Consider the following 9,207-nt stretch of genomic DNA (forward strand, 5'->3'; position numbering starts at 1 on the left):
TAGGGCTGTTCTGTGGATTGTAGAATAGTAAGCAACCTCCCTGGCCTCTACCCACTAGATGCCAGTTGTACGCAGTCCAGTTGTGACCACCAGAAATATCTCCAGATAAAATACCAAATGTCCTTTGCGGGAGAAATCGCCCCCAGTTGAGAACCGCTAGTCTGGAGAAACTCCAAGATTTAAAGGTTGTAGAAGAGAAATAGCTGCCAGAGAAGACTGAAAGGGCGGTGGAGGAGAGCGGGGTGTGTGTGTTGGGGGGGGTGGGCAGGAGCCAAAAGAGTATTTCAAGGACTTGGTCATGATCCTTTCAAATGCCAGTCAGATCGTGTCACTTCCTGCTCGAAACCGTCCACACACTTCACAGCCCATTTGAAATAAAATGCCAACTGCTTATCATGCTCTATGTGCACAATGACTGTAATCACCTGGGCACCTTTGACAGTGAAAGGAGGCAATATTCATAGTCACGCCAGGACAGTCCGGGGCACACTGGAGTTACCACTGCCCTAAGCTCAGGCCCGTGCTCATCTCTCCAGCTTCATCCCCAACCACTTTCTGCCTTGCCCACTCAGCTATGAGAGCCTTCTTGCCATTTGTACTGGGCCATTCCCACATTGCAGGGGCCAGAGCTTAGGGCAACAGACATATCGCAACACGTATAATGTAATGTTAGTGATATTAATAGATGCTGTGAAATAAGATAAAGTGAGGTGGAGACATAGGGTGACTGGGGGATTGGTGGCTATTTTATTTAGGGGTCAGGAGATCCTCTCTGAGGATGAATCATTTGTGCAAAGACCCGGATGGAGAAAGGGAATCTGAGAAGATACGGGGGAAGAGGATTCCAGGTAGAAGGAACAGCAAGTGGAAAGCCCCGAGGTAGGAACAAGCATGGAATATCGGTGAATGGTGATACGGTTTGGATCTTGTCCCCATCCAAATCTCATGTTGAATTGTAATCCCCAGTGTTGGAGGTGGAGCCTGGTAGGAGGTGAGGGAGGTGGATTTTTCATGAATGGTTTAGTGTCATCGCCATGGTACTGTTCTCATGAGAGTGAGTTTTCATGGATCTGGTGGTTTAAAAGTGTGGCACCTCCCCCCTCCCTCTCTTGTTCCTGTTTTTGCCATGTGACATGCCTGTTCCCCCTTTGCCTTCCTGAGGCCTCCCCAGAAGCAGATGCTACTGTGCTTCCTGGAGAGCCTGCAGAACCGTGAGTCAATTAAACCTCTTTTCTTCATAAATTATCCTGAAATACAGGAAGGTTAGGTGACTTACCTAAGATCACACAGCTACTAAGTGGTAGAAATAGGATTCTAACCAGGTAGTCTGGAGCCGGAATTCATGCTGGTATCCTCTGCATCCTGCATTAGAGTTGGGTGGATCAATCAGGAGACTCTTAAAATAGGCCAAGCAATAAGGACTGGATTTGAGTGATATTAGATTCCCGTCTGGGTGACTGAATGGATAAAGGTGACAAGCATCAGTGGGAAACCCTGGAGGAGGGAAGGAGCTCACTGTGGCCACGCTGTTTGTGAGACCTAGGGCACACCCAGGAGGAGAACCCAGAGAAAGGTCTGGGCTGGAGTGGAGATTTGGTGGGTAAAGACATGGGGTATATGACATAGCTGTCCCAAAGAGCTAGTGCAGAGCCAGAAGGGAGGAGAAACTAAGTTAGGACTCTGGGAAACAATAGCCAAAGCTTCTTTGGGAAGAAGGAGGAGAATCCTGCAAAAATGGAGCACCAGGGACCAAGGCAACCAAGAGCTGAGAAAAAGGGCTTGGTCACCAGTTCAGGGGCTCTAAGAGGAAAGAAGTATGATTATGGTCAGGAGATCACAGATGCCTTGGCATGAATGAACAGAGGAGGCAGAGGCAAGGGCAGGATGCCATGGACCGGGAAGTGTCTTGGGGGAGGTTGTGGAAGCAGGTTTAAAAAGAGGCACATCAGCCAGGCACAGTGGCTCATGCCTGTAATAGTAGCTAGTCAGGAGTTTGAGGTGGGAGGATCACCTTAGCCCAGGAGGTCAAGGCTTCAGTGAGCCATGACTGCACCACTGCACTCCAGCCTGGGCAACAGAGTGTTACCCCATCTCTAAGGGGAAATAAATAAACAGAAAAGAAAAGGAAAGGAAAGGGGCAGGTCAACGAGAGAGGGCACCCCACTCCACTCCAGGAACCAGCAGAGCCTCAGGAGGAATTTGCTCACTGATGGAGACAGGGGCAGAAGTAGGCAGAAGGGTGAGAGGCCCAGGAGTAGCAGGCAGCCTCAATCCAAAGGGAGGGAGGGTGAGACGGGCCCTCTATTCTCCCCCTCTGCTCCTGTCTCTCTGTCCCAGAGCTGAGCAAGCTGGAGGAGATTTTCAGCGACAGGTTTCAGTTGCAGCGATACTTTCTCTATCACTGAGCCCACACCAGGTCAGCCCCATCTGCTTTCAGGTCTAGTATTCAGATCACTAAACTGATACGGCCTGGAATCCTAAAGGTTGGCTTGTACCTATAGACTATACACTGGAACAGGATTCCAGAGACCTCTGCCGGGCAGGCACTGAGCCTCTAACTGCTACCTGGTGGAGGTATCTGGGGGGTCTCAGAGGAGAGGATGATTGGCACAGAGATGCTCAGAGTGGTGGTTGTTGGTTATTAATTGTGCAATTGTTTATGTCTGTCTTAGGCCTGGATGTAAAGGTAGGAACCAAGTTGGGTTGTTCACTGTGATCTCCCCTATGCCTGTCGGTGTCTGGCACAGGTAGGTGTTTGGTAAATATTGGCTGAGTGTCCAGTGATGGGGAGGGGAACTGAGGGGCTCCTGAAGGCCTCCACCTTGTCTGGGAAGGAGGTGGCTCCTGGTCCCTGGAAAAACAGCAGAGATACACAAGGACTTTCCCAGCCCAGGGCCTGGGAGGAAGTAGGGGGAGGGAGGGGCCTGGAGCACCCAGGTGCCACTCAGTCTTCCCTCTGCAAGGCCTTGTCCTGCCTTTGAGCTTAGGGACACTGAGACCCAGAGAGGGGCAGAAACATCCCCAGGGCCATACAGTGAGAAAGAAAGTGAGCCAGGACGAGAATGGGCTTTCCATGCCTTGGTTTTCTCATCTGTAAGATGGGATGACACCAAAGCTGCTCCCTCCACAGCGTGGTTGTGAGGGTCAAATGAGGTAAGATTGGGAGAACGGTGCCTGGCGTTGAGAGTGGGTGCTCTAATATTACATTTGAGTTCACCCTCTGTCTCCATCCACTCTCTCCCTAGGTGGTTCACCTACCCCCTGGCTTTTCCTTCTATGAGACAATGATTCCCAAATTTATATCTCAAATGCGGACTTTTTTCTCAGGTTCAGATCCATAGATCCAACTGCCCAGTCTTTTTCCTTACTGTCTCGTTGGTACCTCACATGCCAAGACCTAGCTGGGGTGTGCTGGCCTGTCCTGGACCTCTGCAGGCTCTCTGTGCCACACCCAGATGTCAGGCAGCCCCATCACCACTTTCCTGCTCCATGTTCCATCCTGAGAACAGTCTGAGCCTCCTTGCCTCCCCCGCCCCCTGCCCCCTGTTCACCCCAGGCCCTTCCTGTCCTCCCCTTGCCCTCCTCCTCCGCTCCTCTGGGACCCATCGGAGCTTGCTTCCCACCTCCACAGCTGCTGCCACAGCTGGTCACTGACGGAATGTGCAGCTGCTGGGAGCCACATGTGCAGAGCAGGCGCACACAGGCTACCCTGGGGACCAGTGAAGTGGGGGCTGGGACCATCTGTGTCTGTCTGTCTACAGCACATACGTGCATGTACACGCACACACTTCCAAGCTCCTTCTCTAAGTAAGGTGACAGACGTACTGGTTTAGTTCCCCTTCCCTGTGCCTGGACTGCAGAGTTCATGCTCTACTTATCTGGGCCCCTGAGAGCAGAGCAGCTGGGCTGGCCCTGCTGTCTTGAAGCTCATACACTCCCACCCCTACGTTCAGGCAGTACGAGTCCCGCAGGAGCCACGCAGGGGTGGAACGGCGGACTGGGTGTTCAGAGCCTCCCTAGCTTTCCCAGGCCCTGGGGAGTGGCCCACCGTGAAGGAAGCCAGAAGCTTTGGGCACGTTCCAGAGCCCCCTTGGCAGCGCCCAGAGGCTCCGGAGGCGTGGCAGCCTGGGGGTAGGGCCAGCAGCATCTGTCCTGGTTCCCACACTCTGGCCTCTCTGGAATCTCGCATATTTCTCTTCCGTGTGTGCATGATGTCAGCAGGACAGGGACACTGGGGGAGGTGGGAGCGGAGGGACTGAGCTCCCTGAAGTCAGATGGCCATGGGGGTGGGGGTGGGAGCTAGGGAGGGCTTGGTCCCTGGCATTGCTTGCACAGTACGAAGAGGACGCCTTGGCCTCTGGCTCGCAGGCCTGACTGAGTCCTGACACCCCCAGTGCACGATTCCCATCAGAGCTCCTTTCCATCTTTCTGGGCCTTAGTTTCCTCATCTGTAAAATAGGAATAAGACAAGCATGTACCTCTTAGGGTGATAGTAAAAGCAAATAGTAAACTAGAACCCAGATCCGCCTTGGAGTCCTTTTTGCTCTGCAAACAGCTTACTCTCACCACCCCCCGACACTTACCCAAGTCCTGCCACTTTCCATGTTTTCTAGAACATGTAACACAGGTTCATACCTCTGGGCCCTTGTATTCTGTCTTGAAAGCCTTTCCCTTTCTCTGTCTGGAAAACTCACACTCATCCTACAAAGCCCTGCCCAAAAATACCTCTCTAGGAGTCTTCCCTGCCTCCCCCTGGAGGCTAGTCCTGCCTCCTGTACTCCTGTGGCTCCCTGTGAACACCTCCAGGGCAGCCTGACCTCGCTATTCTGCCACTGTCTGTTTACCTCCTCTGATTGTGGCACCTCCCAAAGCTGTGGCCGAATGGGAGCTGCCCTTCCTGGGGCTGATGGCCACCTCAGGCGCCCAGGCACAACACCCCACAACTGGTGGGTGTCAGAGCACAGTCAGGCATGGTTCTAGGCCTGGCCCCCACCCTGATCCTGCCAGGCAGAGCTTCCCATCTATACCATTTGGTCTGGTCTCAACAGGCCAAGGAAGGAGCTTGGACCTAACCAGCTGCCACAGCATTTCTTAAACCAGAAGCAGCCATTGTTCTCCTTCCTCCAGCCAGGCCAGCCAAGCCACAGTCCTGCTGGACAGATGGAGTAACTGCAGCTTAGACAAGGGAAGCCAGCAGCAGGGACTGGATTAGAACCCAGGGCTCCCATCCACAGTTTAAGGCCCTAGGCTGCTTTCTGTCCCCAAACTCCCTCTTTGATGAAGGATATGGAGACTGGGAAGTGATCATGGGGTTGAGGCAGAGCCTGGGTTAGGTGGGAACCCAGGGTTTGGGAAGTAGCTGTCCCTAACCTCTGGCTATAGCTGAAACTGGAATTCACCATGTACCCTGGTGTTGACAGGAAACCCACACTTCTGTTTCACCACTTAGTAATGATAGAGACTTTTAACACCATCAGGCACAGCCCTAAGCTGTCCCAGGGGTGGGGGAGAAGATGGGTGAGCGTGCGTCCTATGGCTCAGAAAGGGTGTGTCAGTTCAGGCCTTCTAGGAGACATATGCTAAGGCCAATTGGAGATGCAGGACATTTACTGGATATATTGCCTATAAGGGTAAAAGAGAGGGAGCAAGAGGACGAAGAAAGAGTCTTTTGATCATGATGCAGGTCTGACATCTGTGAAGGAGAGTGAGAAGGGAGAAGGCTTGATTAGGAAGAGCCTCAGACTGCAATGGAACTCTGAGAAAGTCTTGATCAGGCCCAGAGTAAAGATGGGATTCTATGTAGGACAGAAATAGCCTGATGTTAGCTTCCCCATCGTGCCCAGTCACCAGTGGGGGCAGGCTAGAAAAAACAAGCTATCTGCCCCATGAAAGCTGCAGTAGACCCAGAGCAGCAGCTGCTGTAGCCTGTTGGGTAATCATGCTCCTTGCAGCACGTTCTCTTGAAGGAGATTTGAGTTATGCACTCCCCTGGCAGCCACAGAGGGTATGTATTTTGCAAGGTTACCCAGCAAGCAGGTAACAAGTTCATATCCTCAGGCTGTGGCTATATTACTCTTACACTGGGGTGAGCTTAAACCACTTGGAGCTTCATAGGGCTCCTAAGGGAAACTTTGCCAGAGGAATGAAAGAATGAAGATTCATAGGTGGATAGGTGCAGCAAACCACCATGGCACTCGTTTACTTATGTAACAAACCTAGGCCGGGTGTGGTGGCTCACACCTGTAATCCCAGCACTTTGGGAGACTGAGGTGGGTGGATCACCTGAGGTCTGGAGTTCAAGACCAGCCTGACCAACATGGTGAAACCCTGTCTCTACTAAAAATACAAAGTTAATTGCGTGTGGTGGTGCACACCTGTAATCCCAGCTACTCAGGAGACTGAGGCAGGAGAATCACTTGAACTTGGGAGGCGGAGGTTGCAGTGAGCTGAGATCGTGCCACTGCACTCCAGCCTGGGTGGCAGAGCGAGACTCTATCTCAAAAGAAAACCCAAAAAACCCTGCACGTTCTGCACATGAATCCTGAATATAAAATTAAATTAAATTTAAAAAAGAAGGAAGATTCAAACTGCCGTGATCTGAATATGATCTGAATATGCTTCTCCAAAATTAATATGGTGAAACAAACCTAATCACCAATGTGACGATATTAGGAGGTGGGAGGTTATGAGGTCACGAGGGTGGAAGCCCATGAATGGGATTAGTGTCATTATAATTAGTGTCCTTATAAAAGAAGCCCCAGAGAGCTAGCTCACCCCTTCCACCATTTGAGGTTACAGAGAGAAGGTGCTATCTGTGAACCAGGACGTGGGCCCTCGCCAGATGCCAAATCTTCAGATGCCTTGATCTTGGACTTCCCAGCCTCTCGAACTGTGAGAAATGTTTCTGTTGTTTGTAAGCCACCCCGTTTATGGTATTTTGTTACAGCAACACAAATGAACTAGGACACAGATTAAGTCAGGTGGAAAATGTGGTGTCTCAGAGGGAATGGCACTGAATTCGGAGCCCCGGCCTGGCATTCAATTTCCTTTCTGCATCTAATTGTGTGTGCCCTCAGACACATCACTTCCCCTCTCTAAGACTTAGTTTCTTTCTCTGCAAGATGTGGAAGAGAGTATTTCACCCATGCCTCCCCTGCCCAGAACTGAAAACAGTGGAATGAGGGGAACCAGTATTTTTGCCTCTGTAAGCAGCAGATGGTTCTGCTCCTTAGGGAGGTCCCCATTAAAACCATTCCTCAAACATATCCCCTAGAGGAACTCAAATGACAGAAGATGATTTGTGCTACCCTGAGGTTCAGAAGGACATAGCTCAAGCAAACTTAGTGTAAGCTCAACATTTCTTTTGTGCGTTTTATCTTTACAATAACGTGAGAGAGTCAGTATAGTGTAGCACTTAAGAGACACATCCTTGAGCCAGACAACTTGAGTCTAAATCAAGCCCTGCCACTTATTAGCTGTGGACCTTGAGTGAGTTACCTTACCTCTCTGAGCCTCAGTTTCCTCATCTGTAAAATGAGGATAATCATAGTATCTACCTCATAGGCTTGTGGTGAGGATTAAATGAATATATAAAGTATTTAGAACAGAGTCAATCCCACTCACTGTTATGATGTGAATTTGTAATTTTTTTTTTTTGAGATGGAGTTTTGCTCTTGTTGCTCAGGCTGGAGTGCAATGGTGTGATCATGGCTCACCACAACCTCTGCCTCCCGGGTTTAAGTGATTCTCCTGCCTCAGCTTCCCGAGTGGCTGGGATTACAGGCATGCACCACCATGCCTGGTTAATTTTGTATTTTTAGTAGAGATGGGGTTTCTCCATGTTGGTGAGGCTGGTTTCGAACTCCCGACCTCAGATGATCCGTCCGCCTTGGCGTCCCACAGTGCAGGGATTATAGGTGAGCCACATCGCTTGGTCGTGAATTTGTAATTTTATTCCTTGAGTTACTTGTTTATAAAAATAATGTTTCTTTAAATCACCTATTGGCAAATAAAACTGGCTACCAGTAAGAAAAAGAAAAAAACAGAACACGTAGGCCTTAGGTGGTGGATAAGCTGCAAGTTGAAAAGGGAGTGCACAAGGGAGGAGAAAGAATTCTGTCCGTGATTTCTTTATCTGGTTATTCCTTTTCTTTTTTTTCCCAGCTCCAAGCCACAGTCACATCTGTATCACATCATGGGGTTTTAATACCCGAATCCAGTCCAAGACCCTGTCAGAAAGTAGAAGATTCATTTACGGCACCAGAGGCTGGGCCTGATATCCAAGGCCTGGGAGGGACGGGGTGTTGGGCCGCCACCCTTCCCCCACCCCTGCCTCTCCCTCACCTTGGACATGGTCCATTGGTTATAAACTAGTGCAAACATCTCTGGGACCAGTGGCTTTATGGACATTATAAAAATTTTACAATGAGACTAAGACATCTCAGAACACGGTTTCCATGATGTCCCCAAGTAGGTGACCCCAGGGCCCCTGAAGGAATGTTGGACAAGAGGTGTGAGGAAGGGAGTAGATGAAGAATCATACTTCCCTCCATCCCGGGTGACTGGGTGGGAACAGGTGGGAAAGCGAGGGGACTTCAAGTTGAAGAATCCAGGAGACACATTCAAGTCTAGTCTTGCCACAGGGCAGAAGACGGGTTCACATAACCTTGGGGGCCCTGGGCATACCAGGGTAATGGAGGCATGATAATATGTGGTAGCCAGCCTCTAAGATGGCCCCTAATTGTCTCCACTTCCTGATATTCACCCCCTTGGGTAGTCCCCTCTCACCTTGTATCAGGGTTTGTCTGTGTGACCAATGGAATATGCTAGAAGTGATGACGTCACTTCCAAGTCTAAATCATAAAAGACAGTGTGACTTTTGCCTCACTCTCTCTTGGATTACTCACTCTTGGGGAAGCCAACAGCCATGTCATGAGGACACTCAGGTAACCCTGTGGCGAGGAACTCTGGCCACCTGCCAACAGCCAAGTGAGTGAGCCGCCTTGGAGGAAGTTCCTCCAGCCCTAGGCAAGCCTTTCATTGACTGCAGCTCCAGCTGGCAGCTTGACTACAACCTCATGAGATGCTCCGAATAAGAACCAGCAAAACCACTCCAGGATTCCTGCCCTGCAGAGACTTCGAGGTGCAGGAAGACCTTGGGGTGCAGGAAGAAGAATGATGTGAGGGCCGGAGTCTGAGTTTCCCCCT

General features: G+C 50.6%; 1 long non-coding RNA gene across 1 annotated transcript; it reads left to right on the top strand.

Annotated features, from left to right (window-relative positions):
• Positions 1-1,169: 1,169 nt before the first annotated feature.
• On the top strand, positions 1,170-9,112 carry LOC135273386 (uncharacterized). Its single transcript, XR_010341170.1, has 5 exons — positions 1,170-1,211; positions 2,673-2,747; positions 6,792-6,891; positions 7,821-7,916; positions 8,164-9,112. It is a non-coding gene; the product is annotated as an uncharacterized LOC135273386 (long non-coding RNA).
• The last annotated feature ends 95 nt before the right edge of the window (positions 9,113-9,207 follow it).

The sequence above is a fragment of the Aotus nancymaae genome, unplaced genomic scaffold (genome assembly GCF_030222135.1).
Source record: "Aotus nancymaae isolate 86718 unplaced genomic scaffold, 86718_ANA_hifiasm-v0.15.2.pri h1tg000007l, whole genome shotgun sequence".
NCBI lineage: Eukaryota > Metazoa > Chordata > Mammalia > Primates > Aotidae > Aotus > Aotus nancymaae.